Here is a 19,399-nt window from a genome sequence, read left to right as displayed (position 1 = left end):
CATAACGCATTCTTTCCGGAGGATGCAGTATAACGTATGCATGTCCGGAGGATGCAGTATAGCGTATGCGTGTCCGAAGGATGCAGTATAACGTATACATGTCCTAAGGATGCAGTATAACGTATACATGTCCTAAGGATGCAGTATAACGTATACATGTCCTAAGGATGCAGTATAACGTATACATGTCCTAAGGATGCAGTATAACGTATACATGACCGGAGGATGCAGTATAACGTATGCATGTCCGGAGGATGCAGTATAGCGCATACATGTCCGAAGGATGCAGTATAACGTATACATGACCGGAGGATGCAGTATAACGTATGCATGTCCGGAGAATGCAGTATAACGCATACATGTCCGGAGGATGCAGTATAACGTATGTGTGTCTGGAGGATGCAGTATAACGTATACATGACCGGAGGATGCAGTATAACGTATGCATGTCCGGAGAATGCATTATAACGCATACATGTCCGGAGGATGCAGTATAACGTATGTGTGTCCGGAGGATGCAGTATAACGTATACATGTCCAGAGGACGCAGTATAATCTGGGTCAACTATCTCTTAACTGACTTATTTAGCACAAAAATGGTAACCGGCAAAATCCTGACTTTAAAATTCTTTATATGCATATAATTCAGTCCAATTAGTTGTTACACTTGTAAAATAAATTCAGTAACACTTTAATTTGATAGCTATTCTGTCTCGTGTTCCTTGAAAAGAAGCACCTATATAGTACGTCGATTTATATTATATAGTACAATAAATCAACTTACAATTCAATTAGAATAGCTTCAACATTATAATTTAAATCAATCTTTAACCACCATCGATGCATTGTTGTTCATAGTTTTCTATACGTTTAAAATGACCCCCCCCCCCCCCCTTTATTTGAATACTGGAAAGATAGGACATCCTGCGTATTCGAAGAGCTCTTGACCTTTAGGTCAGTAGAAGCGGTGTGAACATGTTTCTTCTCTCGACTCATACCGTTAACTACCACATATGGAATTATTTTTACCGCTACATATTATCACCAAATAGCAAGAAACGGTTGAAGAAACATCTGTACGTGTTCATTTGTCACGGTTTAAAGTAACAGGTGAAGAGTTCAATAATGATAAGTCTTGATCATTTGTATATTTTTTTTATTTTTTTTACGGAATGACTAGACGCATACAATGCAGAAATATTAGCTCCCAAGCGTTGGTTCTTACCTCCTCTACGTTGATAACAATCTGATTTAGACTTCCGTTTTCGTACTGATAGTACAGAGGTTGCTCTACACCCACGGTAGAGATATCTCCCGTCTCCCAGGCTTGTCAATATTTTATACTACCTTCAGTGAAAGTCTCACACCTCAGAAGCTTTTCAAACGAGATTTTGATTATATCATAATGACTTGTCGGTTGGATACTGTTAATTGCTGTTAAGGTCATTAACTTATAATGCTTTGAAAAAAATGCTAACATTTTAGCTAAAAGAAGTGGATGAAAATTCATTTAAAAATGTTCTTCTCGTAAAATGTAAGTTTTTGTTTTTTTACCTTCCCAGAGGATATTGTTCGGACCTTAGGTCTTAAGCTCTATAACAGAATGAAGCAAAAACAACAAGTTTAGTAAAATCAACAAATAAATTTATTTCTCAAAGTTACAAATGTAATTGAAGGGCAACGTTCAATATTGCGAATTAAATCCCCAATAATCATAAATGTTCTATAATAAGTCCAAAAGTATAGAATGTTCGGACTAAATTACAAATCTTGAATGTCCTGATGTACTACAGTGATATAATCCAGAAGGTCTTTTAATGAGTCCTCAATAATTCCAAAGTAGTGTTTTAGTCCAAAAAGTCAGAAAACACTTTGTAATTACACTGAATAATTTAATCAATAATTCCACTCAAATTACATCTTAACACGGCAATAAGTGATTCTACAGACCGAATGAAGAATGAAGCCTTTTTATACAACCTCTATTTATAATCAAACTTGCACCGCACCTATCAAGCAGTAGAATGCCCTGGATGTGGGTAATTTCTAATGGTAAACTTCATTTATTCGTACACAAGGTCAAGCCTTGAATGTAAGTGTTAGTAAACATCTTGTCTACTACATATTAATACGTTAAAACTCATGTAGATATTACATTACAATAGTCATGTATGCCAAAATCAGGGTCAAGGATAAAGAACACAATCTAAATTAAATATACAAACAATATTATTCTGCCGCCGCGCACAAAACCTCGGGTTATCAGTTCGCATGGTTAGAACTGTGAGATGAGCGATGGACGATAAGCTTTACGTTATCGGTCCGCATGACTACGAGAACGAAATGAGCGATGAGTAGACCTGATACATGTACGCCGCCTGAGAGAATTTTTGTTTTTTTAAAACAGGGACAGGGCAGAAAATTACCAAAGTACATGATACCTTTGATAAGTAAATAGAAGATTGGGTCCGAACCTAATATCTGCATGACTTGTAAAGTGTTCACTTTGTTGCCATAACAACGCATTAATTTGCGCGGTGGGGGGGTTGGGTTGATATTTTTGGGTGGGTATATATGATTGCTAGAGTAAATAAATACAAGGACTTTTTAGGAATGAAGATTATGGTTGTGATAAACCGATAAACCGCAAAATTGGAATTGGATGCCCATTTTCTAGTACTGGTTTTCTTGTGACGATTCAGAGGAAGAACTTGCAGTTTTCTCCATGTAGTAGTATTGCCGGTCAGCATTATTGTACATATCTGTTTGTACCTTTCATTGGTATAGTCACTAGGGCCTGGTCGACTCGATAAACAGGAACATCGATGAGCATGCGCCGTGCATGGTTTACGTAATGCGATTCTGCCGCTACTATACACGCATGATGCATCTGCCGTTGTGGATATACTAATGAAAGGGCATACCTCAAGGTCACTCATATGCGCGCGCGCGCGCGTGTGTGTGTATGTGTGTGTCATTTGGATTTTTAACGTAGCCTTTAACAATTTTTCAGTCATATCGCAGTGTGGCAGTTTATAGTGATGTCTAGCACTGGGGTATCAGGAATCGGGTCACAATTAGTACTTCCAGTTCAGTACCCACTGTAGTTCTAGTCTATTTTTAGAACATTATTTCCTCTCTTATTTTGGTGGTCATAGAAGTGTTATATTTATGCATTTTTGGTAGGGATTTAAAGGTATTTGTATATTCTTGAGAATATGAGCTCAGGGTGTGGTTTTGCGTGTGTATTTCGGCGACAGTGCACAGTGAGTAATAAGGCCTTAGTGATGATCCGGAAGTAAAATATGTGTTCTGTTTACATGCTGCTCTGTTGACAGTCCAGACTTTCAAAAATTGCAGGTCAACATTTGAAAGAACTTCACCGTGAAGTCATCTTTGAAGGTATTTTAAATTAACATGTGATTTGTATTGATTGTCACACAGTGGAAAGGTCAGTACTGAGAAACAAATGTAGAGAACATAAAATTAATAGTCCATCATGCCGCAGATATGTAGCATGATGTCCCCCACCCAGCCACATTAACCTGACACCAGGCCGACCAGTCCTAACACTAACCTCTTAATGCTGACTGCCAAGCGAGGCAGCTGTTAGCATCATTTTTTATAAGTCTTTGGTATGACTCGGCCGGGGATCGAACCCACGACCTCCCGCATCCGAGGTGGACACTCTAACCACTAGACCACCGGAGCGGTCCTCATCCATATGTAATAGTGAATATAAAATACAGCGAATGTCTCTTTAAAAGTTGCTATCTTGTCGCTTTTTAAAAGGCGTCGCGAATATTGTGACAATTAAATTTTCCGGTTTCACAACAAATGCTACTACGTTTGATGTAATTGTTGAGAGAGAGAGAGAGAGAGAGAGAGAGAGAGAGAGAGAGAGAGAGAGATGATGATGATGATGATGATGATATTTGTGGCCAGTGATGTGTATATCCTATGTGTTTGCAACATTGTTCTCAGTTAGTTTAGACAAATAATGTCTCACGCTTGAGTTTGTAATGCGTTTAGAAACCAACTCGGGCATGATTGGTTTCACTGCCATTCTTTAATTGAGGGTACTAAATTTCTTATTCCAACTGGTAACCCATAATCATTGCTCATTTAGAATTCACATGAGCTACAGGGGCAAAGTAGAATGGAAGATCCAAAAAATCTAAGAGATGGTTGTAGACACATCCAGGACACCTATCTGGAAAGAGGGTTAGCGTTCGTCCTGGGTTTTTTGGGGGGCTGGGGGTGCTTGCTTTGCTTAAGTCCTCTTCTCCCCTTGTCTTCGTCTGTCCCTCGTTAAAGTCTCAATAATATAAATTAAGTTCACTATCTTGCTTTAAAGAGTTATCTCCCCACTTGATGCTTTTGTGTTCTTCATCCCAGGCCTGGCTCTTAGACAAGGCGAACGAGGCAACCGCCTTGGGCCCCGCGCTTTCAGGCAATGCAATTTTTTTGCAAAGGGCCCCGCGCTCATCGTTTGTTGCCTTGACCCCCGCATGCTGCCTTGGGCCCCGCACATCCTAGGGCCGTGGCTGCTTCATCCCTTCCCGTATCCCGAAGTTAAACGTATGATTAAACAATGAAGTGTTCAATACGTTTGATGCTGTGCTGGGGTCCCAAAGCGACGATTCAAACAGTTTATCGATGTCATTCATCATCACTGGTGGTGTGAGCAGTTATGAATTTGTTGTTTGTTTGTTTTTTGTTTTTTGGGGGTACCCTTTCTTCGTCAGGTATATCTGTTTACTTTTTAGAGCCACTCTTGGTTTTGCAAAATTCAGGGCCATGGACCAAACTAAAATTGTATGTGTCATCTCAAATCGACCGTCATACCTATTACATAACAACGTAGAAGTACTGTTGCTAGGGGTAATAGTTAGACACACACACACACACACACACACACATGTGTTGTATAATGTATTATCTACGTTGGAGAGACCATAACTTGCGTAGTAGTCAAGATCTTTATTATATAACGGAATTAACGTTTTCAAGTTATGTGAGTAAGTGTCTTGTACATTATATTATACAGTATGGTAACCAGTTCATTATATAACGAAATTAACGTTTTAATGTTATGTGAGTAAGTGTCTTGTACATTACATTATACAAATTAACGTTTTAAAGTTATGTGAGTATGTGTCTTATACATTACATTATACAGTATGGTAACCAGTTCATTATATAACAAAATTAACGTTTTAATGTTATGTGAGTAAGTGTCTTGTACATTACATTATACAAATTAACGTTTTAAAGTTATGTGAGTATGTGTCTTGTACATTACATTATACAGTATGGTAACCAGTTCATTATATAACAAAATTAACGTTTTAAAGTTATGTGAGTAAGTGTCTTGTACATTACATTATACAAATTAACATTTTAAAGTTATGTGAGTAAGTGTCTTGTACATTACATTATACAAATAAACGTTTTAAAGTTATGTGAGTAAGTGTCTTGTGCATTACATTATACATTATGGTAACCAGTTCATTATTTGATTCATACATTTGCTAATTCACACATTCATGTCCCGTTCAATAAACTGAAGTTATCTAAAATGTGTAAAGCATAATTTGATTTGATCATCCATTATCATTTAAATTAAGTATTTGTAATAATAGTAAATACATATTCATTTTTTTCCCGTTGGTGTTGTAGGCTTGCATTCACATTCATCATTTTGACAAACGGAAAGGAAAACTCTTGAAACAATATTTGTGAAGGCACGTGCTGGCAATTCGTGCATTGAGCGTCCCTCGTTGTTTCTTTTTTGAGCTATTCTTCGAAAAGCTTTATGTGTCTCACTGTTTAACATTTGGTAATCACTTGTTCATACTCTAGAACACAATTTGCTGCATATTCTTCGTCCACTTTGGTAAATCGTCTCTCTATCACCGTTTCACGTCTTTTTTCCCCTCTCCCAGCTTTGTTATTTCCATTGCTGCAAGTTATTGGGTTTCAGATACGCGTGTATTTCATTTTGTGTCCCAGCCATCAAAAAGAAAGGAAAGGTCTTCTGTCTCATACTTGGCTATGTTTCAGAAAATGTTAGAAAGTTTCATAATAAAACCAATGTACTGTATACATGGAATAGGTACCAAGTGGGTGGATAACATTTACGAATTTACTCTCCTACCTTATTTGACAAGATGTGATCTAGCTTATTTATTCTTACTTTTCTGTTATTATTGTAGGGTTATTCTTGTTGTTGTTGTAGTTTTCGTTTTTAGAGGTGGTGGTGGTGAAGATGTTTATTTGTCCCATCGAAACTAGTTTGATACTTGTGTTAAAGTTATCCGTGTGTGTTTGATTTTTAAACAAGCAGAAGGCAACAAGGGTTACTTCCCTTGTTTAAAGTAGTTCCTAGCCCGTAGACATTATAACTAAAACAAACAGGCTGAGGTAGCCAGACCGAGATAAGAAAAGTAAGGTTAGCTAAGCAGCTACATTTCTTTGTCGCATGAATGAGAAACATAAAGCCAACATCAAAGGCCAATAACTCCTAATATCTCTGTATTCGATTATTTATCGAGTGACGTCAATATACAATGGATATTAACACATAAGAGTTTGCATCACTTGTATCAAAGACGCTTGGATTGGTTATTTAACTTTCATCGCTGCAACCGGTGACGAACTACTTTCATTTTAGACCAGACGAAGGTCTTTAATCAAAGTACTATTCCGCGGGGAAAAACCTCCCTCAAATATCTTGGATTTATAAAAATACGTATTGCCGATATGCGACTGTGTTTCCTGTTTAGCATGTTTAGATTATAAAGCATTTTGTTTCATGATTATGAAATCGTCGTTGAGGTTAATAAATCTAGAGAAGCTTCCATCCAAACAACGCTATGCGGTGAATTATGGGGAAACAGTGAAGGATTAGCTTTGTTCGAAGATGGCGGTATATTTGCACATTTATCGGCTCCAGAAATATAAAGCGATTGTTAGCGAATATGTATAGAACGGAAAATAGGCTAAATGTAAGCATAAAAAAAAAAAGATCTGGTCGAATATCAATTGCAAACTTATGTAAAAGAAACTATGTCTTTCACATAAATAAGCGTTATTGTTGGATTGATCAGAAAATTTACCTGATACGAACTACTGAAATTTTGAATAGAATTTAGTAGATTTAAAATACATAGTGTTCCATAATTAAGAACTGAAAATTACAAGTTTCGATGATTTATCATAACCAATCCATCCAGTCGATATTTTCAGAACTCCGCTCTATTTATTTGTGTTTAGCCGTGTGAATCGTGTCCATGTACGCAGAAGATCAAGTTTTGCATACCGGTGTTCAAGGTAAAATTATTCACCCGTAAGGTAATCTGGTGCGATAGTTTGGCCAGTGCACTTGTATACAACCCATAAAAGATTGGCTACGCTATCTTATCCGATTTCAGACAACAATATCTTATTTCAGAGAATATTGGACTACAACGGGTTGCAATACTTTATTTCTTCATCTCGTATGTACCTAGCATATGAAAACCTTGACACAGGTAGATCACTGCTACCTAGCATACCAAACCTTGACACAATAAATCACCACTAACTAGCATACCAACCTTGACACAATAAATCACCACAACTTAGCATACCGACATTGACAAAATAAATCACCACTACCTCGCATACAAAACCTTCACACAATAAATCATCACAACCTCGCATACCAAACCTTCACACAATAAATCATCACAACCTCGCATACCAAACCTTGACACAATGAATCACCACTAACTAGCATACCGACCTTGACACAATAAATCACCACTAACTAGCATACCAGCCTTGACACAATAAATCACCACTATCTAGCATACCAAACCTTGACACAATAAATCACCACTACCTAGCATACCAACCTTGATACAATAAATCACCACTACCTAGCATACCAACCTTGACACAATAAATCACCATTACCTAGCATACCAACCTTGACTATAAATCACCACTACCTAACATACCAACCTTGACACAATAAATCACCACTACCTAGCATACCAACCTTGACACAATAAATCACCACTATCTAGCATGCCAACCTTGACACAATAAATCACCACTACCTAGCATACCAACCTTGACACAATAAATCACCACTACCTAGCATACCAACCTTGACAATAAATCATCACTACCTAGCATAATAAACCCTGACACAAGTAAATCTCCAAATCTGATCTCAAACTCCAATTAAACCAGAAGCAACAAAATGACAGAGGACAAACATATCACTTAAATCAATTCACAGAAAACAACTAGAACTCGAATACCAGATTGACTGGGGCTTGTTACAATCAACGCAAATATGATCCTACAAGCTTTGACGAACCGTAATTGCCACATATTGTAAACTTCAAACTGCCTAATCTGGATTTCACCACTGTAAGTCAGGATGTAAATAGACTGCTTTCCGTGGCAATGAAAAGGCAACGTTCAATGACTTTAATCCAGAGTAAAAGACTGCAGTTCCTAATGGAGCTTAACATTACGGATCAGATATTTATTACTAATCCAACATTCTTCAATACAATTATCATAAACCTAGGAATCAGTATTTGCGATGCGATCCTACCACCATACAAAAATAAAGCTATATGTACGCAGCTAAAACAACGCAGAAAAGCTGTTAATATCATGAAGTGCTATTGTCGATGATCTTAGGTGGTAGGGTCCAGTTTCGTAAATTGGCCCCAGGCAAATTTCCTAACTTAAGGCTATGGTGTGACTTTTTCAGCTTTTATTGTTTACTATTTAAAAATATGGATGTATTTGTGAACTAGGTGTTTTGTGCTTGTTATGTTCTTAAAATTGATGTCAGACATGTACATCTTCCATAATTACTCTGTAGTATGTTGATAGTGAAATACCAATAGTCGGTTAGGAAGAAGAGCTAGCCTCCCATAGCAGTAAACACGTGGGGTTGGGGGAAGTAGAATATCTCAAAAACGGCTTGGATGACAACTATTTTCAGTTTCATCAGCCTGTTTAGTACACACTGTTTTGCAGAATTGTCATCTAGGAAAAGGGCTTGTTTGCACTGTGAGCATCACATGGTGTCAAAAATGACCTTCGGACATGAAAATTGCAGATAGAAATTTGGGGTTGGGGTGCATAAACTTCTTCTACTATGAACTGAAATTAACGTCTTTGTTTTAATATAGGTGTCAAAAAATATGGACCTTTTTGACCTCACTTGTGTATTCGATTTTTTTTTTAATACTAGGCATTAAATTTGTACGTAAAAACTGGCCCATACCCCCTTATGAGAAATTTAAATAGCCATATATAAGGGAATCAATTAGAACAAACAATTAAGAACGAAGATTGGTCTCCCTTGGATCTTTGGCAGTTAACAACCAGCTACAGAAACGAAATCCTAATAAAAGTAGCACGATATAACTAGATGAGACGCATATGAAATAGTACAGATAGAATTGGCAAAGTTTGTTCCAAAAGTACACCGATACTAGAGAATTACAATCTATCTGGAATCTTCTCTGTCTTAAGAAAGGGGAAAATACAAAACATTTCATGATAGATCTATTTTATTAACATGCATTATCTGCATTACCATTGGAAACATTAGGGAACCTCTTGTTAAAGAGTTCAAGAATCACAATATTTTATGAACAATGACATGGATTTCCAGAAAAGAAACCTAGTGATGATAATGCTCAAGAAAAACACGCAACGAGGTAAACAAAATGACTTCATTTGACTAGGTTTCAGTAAAGATATTTAATTTTTCTTCTTTTCTTTGTTCTGCAGAATTCCGAACGCACTAACGTAACTCAGGGTGTCTCTGAAAATATTCTCGGGTTATTAAAATCATTTGTGAAGGATCGACAAGAACGTGCGAAGTATACTTCAGGACGCGCGTGCTCTGAGGCTGATAAAGATTGTTATATTTAATGTGTTGGAGTTTTACTGCAAAACAATACATATTCACCTCGTTGCACTGGGTATCTAAAAATAATCTATGCAGACTGACGTAGACGTGTTTCTGAATATAATTCCACAGTGCCAATCAGATTAACTTACTTATAAGTTTTACCTACATATCGCTCCTTTTTTTAGCCGCAGCTTTGCAAGAGTACCAATCCATTCCTAAGAAGTATGTACATGCATTCACACTGAGCTTCTTTGTGGGTTGGTAATTAACAAATCTTTCAGATCTTCTAGGAAGACGTGTAAACATGTGTGTGTGTGTGTGTGTGAGAGAGAGAGAGAGAGAGAGAGAGAGAGAGTTTTTACAAAATTGGTGTCTTATTCCATAAGTGATTGTGCTCCAACAGCACGCAACATTTTGTACTGGAAGTTATGCATTTGAGCATTTTTTAGGGATATGGTAATACATAGACAATGGTGCAGTTAGTGTTGTATAAGGAATACGTAGGCATGAAAATGATCATTATTCCAAAGCCGCACGTTGCTAAAACATTTGCCCAATCTGAAATGGGTGAAGTAGCACGTAAATCACATTGAAAACTTCAGGGAAGTATGGATATAATCTTTCTTGACATTGATGTCATCTTGCTAAATATTAAGGTTTACAAATATTATAACCGAACTCAGATCTGTGAATAATAATTTGCACAAGCCAATAAATAGCCTTGCAGGGACCATAACTCTGTAATATATGGTAGATGATACTTCCATCGATCATCAACAGCATTAAGAAATTAGTATTAGGACTGGTCGGTCTGGTATCAGGATAATGTGATTGGAATGGACATGATGATTCGTGTCTGCGGCATGATGACCTAGTACTTTAAATCGCCACACTGCAGACATCGTAGCTATATGACTGAATCAATTGTTAAAGCTACTTTTTAAAAAATCCATGTCACACACACACACACACACACACACACACACACACACACACACACACACTACGCAGTTCCATGCGTGTATTTGTATGGGGGTTGATTGGGGTGGGAAGGAAAAGTCTTAAATGGTTATCGTATGTCTAGCTTGTCTTTAAGATTTAAAAAAAAAAAAAAAAAAAAAATAACAATGAAAAGTGAAATGCTGAAGGTGTCGTAAAAACCCTCCAACCAGTCAGTATCGTCTATTCCGTATTGCTTGCCGTAGTGTCACTTTCATTATGAAATCCAAAAATCTAAGGACACTTGTTAACAAATGTAAGACACACATTTCCAATTGTACTATCATTGCTACGGGTCATCTTGCAATAAATAAGAGGTCCTACTAGCCTCAACGGATCTTCGCTCAACATTTTAGATAAGACGAAATTTGTCCTGATATAGGCCTACTCTTTTGGAGCTCCTAACAACCCCTGTATAATGTATGTATGAATGTATATATCTATGTTTGTCAAGAAAGGTACATACTACCTTATTCCATAATACGACTCTGTGAAAATTTCAAAGCTGAATCCGACAGCTTCAATGAATTTAACCTTTAAAAGGAGTATCTGAAGCTGTATTGATTTGGATGATTCCGCATAAACTTTTGCTGAGGATAATAATTCCTTTTCTCATATTATAAACAAAATTAACACGGATACCGACAAAAGATCAATCTGTAAAATGGAAAGTTATTTGGACAAAAACTAAAATTCACAGAATGAAAATAAAATGACAAAATATTAAAATCTGTGAATCGGATGCCAGTTCTGCCAGACCATGGTTTTAGAAACGGCATTCCAGCGTAAACGTGCTTCCTTAACCAGCAAAGATGACGGAATATCAAGTTGTGTCTTTATTCATGCAGTTGGCAACTGGCAACACCTCTCGAGCTATCCAGAAAATCAATATTTGTTTATTTATTTAAACATATTGTATTGTCACAGTAGGTTACAATGGGAGTAGACACAAGTTCTAACAACCGAAATAGCCCTCTATCTATGTGATACAAGTATTGGAAGATCAACATCAGATTATAATAATGAAAAATGAGAGAGAGAGAGAGAGGCGGGGATCAGAGTGAACGATTCGCGAGAGGCATAATGACAGTAATTACGATTTGAGTAAGCTATTGAAATCGTCCAGTAGCGGTTTGCATACCTGATGTAAAATTCTATATTTTTCATTCACATCACCCTTTTTCCAAAGCAGTAAGTTTAAGTTAATAGTTGCGTATGGCACTGAAAGTAAATTTCTCATCAACTCATTTCGTTGTCTACTGTACTTGGTACAGAACATGAAATAGTGCATGCTGGTTTCGATAAAATCGATGTGATATCAAAAGCAAAGACCTAGTCATTACAAAATTCGTGCTCTCATTTTTATAAACGTTTCCATGAACATTAAAGATTCACCCTACATTACAATGGCACACTCGTGCTCATCTGTATTTCTATTCGACAAAACCCAAATTATGAGTGACTTTCTATAGGTAGTCGATTTAAGGTCTCATTACTGCAACATTTGAACGGCAAAGCAGATCAATTGGCACTGATTCATTGAATTAATATATTTTAGCTATTTCATCTCAATTCTTTGAAAATTATACTTGCATGAGAAATTGTATTTAGAAATGCATCCACAATTCCTATAAATCAAACTAATATAGACCAAATTAAGGTAATTCGATCGAATATAGCATAGCACTAATGATTTCATCATCATCCTCTGCAATGACTCATGGATTTCACGAGGTCCGGACTAACTTTAGCAGAACTGATCAAAGTAATAAAGATAGAAGGGTAAACATACCGTATTCTAGATAAATAATAATCTATTTTTGTCCATATTTGCCCAGTTTGACTTTCCTAATACATACTGCAACTGAACTTTTCCTAAGATCTGGAAAAGTTACATAATCCGCTATTTAATTTTGATGCATACAACTAAAAGGAATTTATATTAGAATCACTCAATGCGTAGACCACTTTAAAAAAGAATCTTCATGTCGTAACGCAAAATATGGTTTTAATTCGATCGACGACTCTGGACACGATTAGAACAAGAAAATTGCCAGAGTCTCAGTAGATACGAATGGCATGGGATAGGTTCGTCTAAATGGTGAAATATTCTTTAAGACGTTGATGTACCTGTACATCCAATTGCACGACACTGCATGATGCAATGTCTGAGACATCGAGAATTATCCGAAAGTGACCGAAGACTATGAAACAGCTCAAACATACAGGACTTCCGGTACTGATTATGGAAAAAGAGGAGCCAGTCGATAAATGGGTGGACATAAAGTAGAGTATATATGGGTTTGGAGGGCCATTGTTGGTTGATATTGAAAATTAAATTTTTTGTAAAAAGAATCGTTTAAGAGCTTATTCTATTTGTAACTTAAACGAAGAGAGACAATGATTTACTGATGGAATGTTAGTCCATTTACTGACCAGAATTTGGGACACTCGTAACTGAAATTAGCGCCGGATTCTTTAATGTTGAAATACAAATACATGTATGAAACACATGTAGATAAAAATGCATCCGGATATATGGGTTTTGTCCCCAAAAAATATAGATAAATATATCGTAGGATTAACATTAGCTATGCCGTTCACCTGGAATGGAAATGGACACAGTAGTTCCAAGACGGAAATGCGAAAAGTTGTTTAAGAATTCAAAATATTTGAAAGAGATTATTAATTTCATACCAGTGCAGTAATTGCCCAAGGTGCTGTGGGGGACTGGTTCCAGACAACAGTGGGAATGCGTCAAGGCTGTCTCCTGTCACCCACGCTTTTCAACATCTACTTAGAGCGCATCAGGAGCGAAGCCCTGGCAAACCACTGTGGGACAGCCAGCATTGGAGGGCGTAACATCACCAACCTCCGCTTTGCAGACGACATTGATGGGCTGGCAGGCAGTGAAGACGAGCTAGCCACCTTAGTGAAGAACCTGGATGAAACATCTTCCAGATTTGACATGGAGATAAGCGCTGAGAAGACAAAACTGATGACAAATAGTGGCAAACAAATCTCAGCCAAGATTAAAGTCAGAGGACATGAACTGGAAACAGTGAGCCAGTTCAAATATCTTGGTTCCATAATCAATGAAGAGGGATCAAGAGCAGAAATTTTGTCAAGAGCAGCACAAACAATGGCAGCTTTGTCAAAGCTAAGACCCATCTGGAGAGACAAGAATATCTGTCTGAAAACTAAGATCAGATTATTGCGAGCTCTAGTCATCTCAGTCTTTTTGTACTCATGTGAGACATGGACCCTGACAGCAGAATTACAACGAAGAATCCAGTCACTTGAAATGAGATGCTACAGAACCATCCTTGGCATCTCTTACATGGACCACATCACAAATGAAGAAGTGCGTAACACCATCAGGCGCGAAGAAGGCCAATATGAGGACCTCCTCACCACCGTCAGAAAGAGAAAGCTGAAATGGTATGGCCATGTCACTAGAGCCAACAGTCTATCCACAACAGTCCTGCAGGGCAGCGTCCAGGGTGGCAGAAGGAGAGGTAGACATAGAAAAAAGTGGACTGACAACATCACAGAATGGACCAGGAAAAGTTTTGCGGAGACACAGGCATTGGCACATGATCGAGACAAGTGGAGGGAACTGGTCAGATGTTCAGCAACACAGTGCCTCAACGACCACACTAGGTCATGAGACTGATGATGATGATGATGATTAATTTCATGCATATTTTACCACTACGTGCATTGATTAAGTATGCTTTAGAGAGCGGTACAAGTCGCAGAGGGCGTCAGAGTATACTATAGTAAATTAAATGAAATAAAATCAGTATTAGTAATATGACACTACAGCGGATAGTTCCATCGATCATCAACAATTGGCGTAAAGTTCACTGACCAAGGACACACCATGATAGCAGACCCTGGCTGATCTGATGGCAGGATTCGAACCCGCAAACTTTCCATCCCGAATCTGGTACGCTAACCAATGAGGTGGAACAATAATAATAATCTTTGCATAAACATTTGCATAAATATATTTTATGTCACGTGTTTAGGCTCAAATAAACAGTAACACAAGAAAGAGTGAAAACAACAAGCTTTGAAAAATACAATAATTTATTTCCCTGGAAAAATTCTGTTAAATCAAAAAAAAATATGAACTTACGGTTTTATAGAATCAAATAAATAATCCAAGAATAATCCACGAACAAAATTTTAGTAGTCATAATAACAAAATGTTCTACTGATTTCAAGTTCGAATCCCGACGAAGAATCCAAGATGGAAGACAATGACGTATGATGTAACCTGTAGTTTTGAAGTCTATAGTTCCTTGTAGAAACAAGAATGATCACTCCGGTTTTGGAAATCAAAACAAATTTCTTAGAAGAACTGTTCTTGATTAAGAATCTCACAAAAACACACGTATTTTCCAGAAAAATAACATAATTAATCCTTTTGAATCCAAGCAATTTGAAATAATTCCAATCCAAGTAATTTGAAATAGCTCCAAATAGCATAACACACAACTTCCAATTTAACAGCCCAGCTTCTACTGAGAATAACTCTCCAAAACAGAGGTTATATCGTCTTCTAAAGGTAAACAAGGGGTCACGTGATCATCTTCTGGAAGTTTATAGAATTATGTACTTGTTAAAGGTGACGTACAACCAGTGTGACCCTGACGAAAACCAATCATTTTACTCTAAGAAATAAAAAATAAAATAAAAATGTTTACATCTTAAAGACGAAGTCCTATCATGACCTCGACAACAACCAATCATTTTAAAATAAAATAGAACGTGTTTACGTGGTTGCTACACATTTTGAAACAAGGTCAGGATTTAGATCAACACCTGGTATTGATAACTAGATGGCCGCTATCGCTTAACCGGCTTGAAGCAGCTTTTCCATTTTTTATTGCCGTTTTCATGATATTTGTGCTTGTTGCCTGTTTTCATCTTCGTTATTGTGTTCATTATGTATTGGCTGTTAAATTCGTATGTATTTCGTCATCTCCTTGTTTTGGAAACGAGAATAATTAGACTTTTTCTCAGCTGTCTTGCTCCAATGTTTTTGAGCAAACCGCCATCACGTGATACTCGCCAGTCAGCCCGTTTATGCTACGATGGACCCTCATTAATTGCTTTAAATGTTCACTCCTTGGATCTCCACACTACATTGTGCTATAGACTAAACGAACTGGGACTACATTCATCATTACCTAAATGTAAACAGAAGCGAAAACAGAAACGTTGTTTCAAAGCTGGCCGGCGTAGAACAGGAAGAAGAATTCCAGTTATCTCCCTTATTATGGCACAACCATTTAAAAAAATTTCGACCGTTAATTTAGATAACCTAATTCAAATCCCAATTAATTCGTCAACATTTGTGCCCCCGTAATTCTCGCGGAGGTGGAATTGCAGTCATCACAAAGAACTCCTTGATAAAACATCTTAACTATACCACAACATTCAATTTCGACCACACATCGTTTGAACTAGTCCAAGCCACACTCATACTGGAGCAAAGATCAGTCCATTTTTTCTGCCTATACCGCCCTCCTCGTAGTAGAAAAAACAAGCTGGCTGACTCTCTCTTTTTAGAGCAGTTTCCGAATCTCCTGGACTACGGAAATTCGATAGGTGGCAACCTGATTATTCTTGGAGATTTCAACCTTCACTTTGTCTGTCCCGGAAACTCAAATACATCAAAACTTATAGATTCCATTAATGTTTTCAACCTCAAACAGTCAGTTAACCAACCCACCCATAACCATGGTCACATTTTAGACTGGATTCTTCATAGACCTGATGATAACATTCTACGGTCCTCCCTGGTATCCCATGACCTTGCATCAGATCACCTCTGCATTATATGCCATATTGACGTATCAGTCCCTAACCCGCCACCTTTATCTGCTACTAAGAGAAACCTCTGTATGATACATAGAACCAAACTAATGCACGACATCCAAGCTAACCTAACAACTTGCTTACCTCCTACCGCAGAACAACTCGATAACTGTCTGCGTTCATTACTTGGCAAACATGCCCCAGCCACCAAGTGCAGAGTATCAATTCAAAAGCGTTCTCCTTGGTATAGCAGTGTTAGGGACCAGCTTCGCACTGCTAAAAGAGACCGCCGTAAAGCTGAGAGGCTCTGGCTTTCCACCAGACTCACTATTCATAAGCAAATCTATGAAGTCGCTAAGAAGAATGTCACAAATATAGTCCATGCAGCGAAATCAGCCCACTACACTACTAAGATCATAGAAAGTTCCAGCTGCAAAGAGCTCTTCGACATTACTAACAAACTAATGTCAAGGAACAAATCAACACCACTTCCAACTACCTTCTCTCCAGTCGACCTTCCGGACATGTTTGCAAATTTCTTCCGTGACAAAGTACAAACCATTAGAGATAAGCTTGACACCACAATTTCAACTGACTCGTCACCATACAGTTGGGATACAGAATTTGAGCGGCAACCATTAGCAGCATTTGAACCTGTCTCTATGGATTTCGTACGTACAATCGTGATGAAGAGTGCACCAAAGTCATGTGAACTTGATCCAATTTCAACATCACTGCTGCTTGAGTGCTTAGATCCAGTATTGCCTTCACTAACTGATGTTATTAATACCTCTCTCTCATCTGGGGAATTACCATCATTTTTCAAAGCTGCCATTGTAAAGCCTCTGCTGAAGAAACCAACACTAGACCATAATGATTTAAAGAACTACCGCCCAGTTTCTAATCTCCCATTCATATAAAAAATCTTAGAAAAGGTTGTTCTATCCCAGCTTGTATCTCATCTAAATTCAAATAGTCTTTTTAGCAATGTACAATCTGCATATCGCCCTTACCGCAGTACTGAAACAACTCTTCTAAAAGTAGTTAATGACATTCTCTCCTCACCCTCCTTGATTTGTCTGAGCATTTGACACAATAGACCATGATATATTACTTCACTGTCTCCAGCATGTATTTTGCATTCATGATGCAGCCTTACTGTGGTTCAAGTCCTACTTGGTCAACAGCACACAAATTGTATCGGCAAATGGAATACACTCCATCTGCAAATGGAATACACTCCAGCCCAGTTGATCTATATTGAGGGGTCTGTTCTTGGACATGTTCTCTTCATTCTGTACACTCAGTCCCTCTCAAGTGTCATAGATCATCATCCAGTGTCTCACCAATTGTACGCTGATGACACCCAAATATACAAATCTAGCCACCCAACTGAAGTTGATGCTACCATCCAAGGTGTAGAGAGGTGCATTTCTGATGTGAAATCATGGATGTCTTGTAACAAGCTGCAGATGAATGATGATAAAACTGCGGCCATTCTGATCACAACACAAAGACTTTCTCATTCACATCCTTTACCTCAAACAATAAATATCAGCAACGCGAACATTAAATTCACACAATCAGTACGAAACCTAGGTGTTACTCTGGACAGTACTCTCACATTGCACCAACATGTCATGAACATATGCAAGGCTGCATATCTTGAGCTGAGACGCATCAGCTCAATTCGCAAATATCTTTCAGTTGATGCCACTAAAACACTTCTGTGTTCATTAGTACTTTCAAGACTGGACTATTGTAACTCAGTTTTGTCTGGTTCATCTCAATATCTACTCCAGAAACTTCAAAACGTTCAAAACAGAGCTGCTCGGATCATACTTAGAGTAGCACGATCAGAGCACACCTCCCCGCTGCTCTGTACCCTACACTGGCTATCCATTCGATCCAGAATCAAACACAAAATTAGTTCTCTGTGCAACATTTCACTGTCGGACTCAAGTCCAGCATACCTATCTGACCTCACCCATGTGTACACACCAGCAAGATACTTACGCTCCTCTTCTGACAATCGTATACTCATTATTCCCACTATGAAAACGAAGTCATATGGACAGCGTTCTTTTGCATACCAGGGCCCAGCAACGTTGAATGAATTGCCCACTGAACTTAGACACAAAGACACAGTGATCACATTCAAGAGGGCTCTCAAAACTCACTTATTTCGGCTGCAAGAACAAACTTAAATACCTAATAATGTTTCCTACCTGAAACATTCTCAGCATGTTTTTTATTTTTTAATGTTTTTCTAATTTCGTGTTGTTTGTTTTTGTAATAATTTTATTATGTTTCTTATCTTATAGGTGTTGTTTAATGTTGTAAAGCGCTTAGAGCTTCTAAAGATTAGGCGCTATACAAAGTCCTCATTATTATTATTATTATTATTATTATTATTATTATTATTATTATTGTTATTTATAAAACAAACAGTCACGGTCAAATTAATTTCTGAAAAAGTATCATCTCTAGTTAAAATAGAGATGTAATGAAAAAAATTCAAACTGACAAACAATTAAAATGAAATAAATACATATTAAATTAGATATAATTAAATCAATCATACATAACTATATGGACAAAAGGATGTGCATTCATTGTATGGCACCTGAA

Source organism: Sinohyriopsis cumingii, chromosome 17 (genome assembly GCF_028554795.1).
Source record: "Sinohyriopsis cumingii isolate HCF-2022 chromosome 17, ASM2855479v2, whole genome shotgun sequence".
Taxonomy (NCBI): domain Eukaryota; kingdom Metazoa; phylum Mollusca; class Bivalvia; order Unionida; family Unionidae; genus Sinohyriopsis; species Sinohyriopsis cumingii.
The sequence above is the reverse complement of the archived record's forward strand: the minus strand, read 5'-3'. Positions refer to the sequence as shown.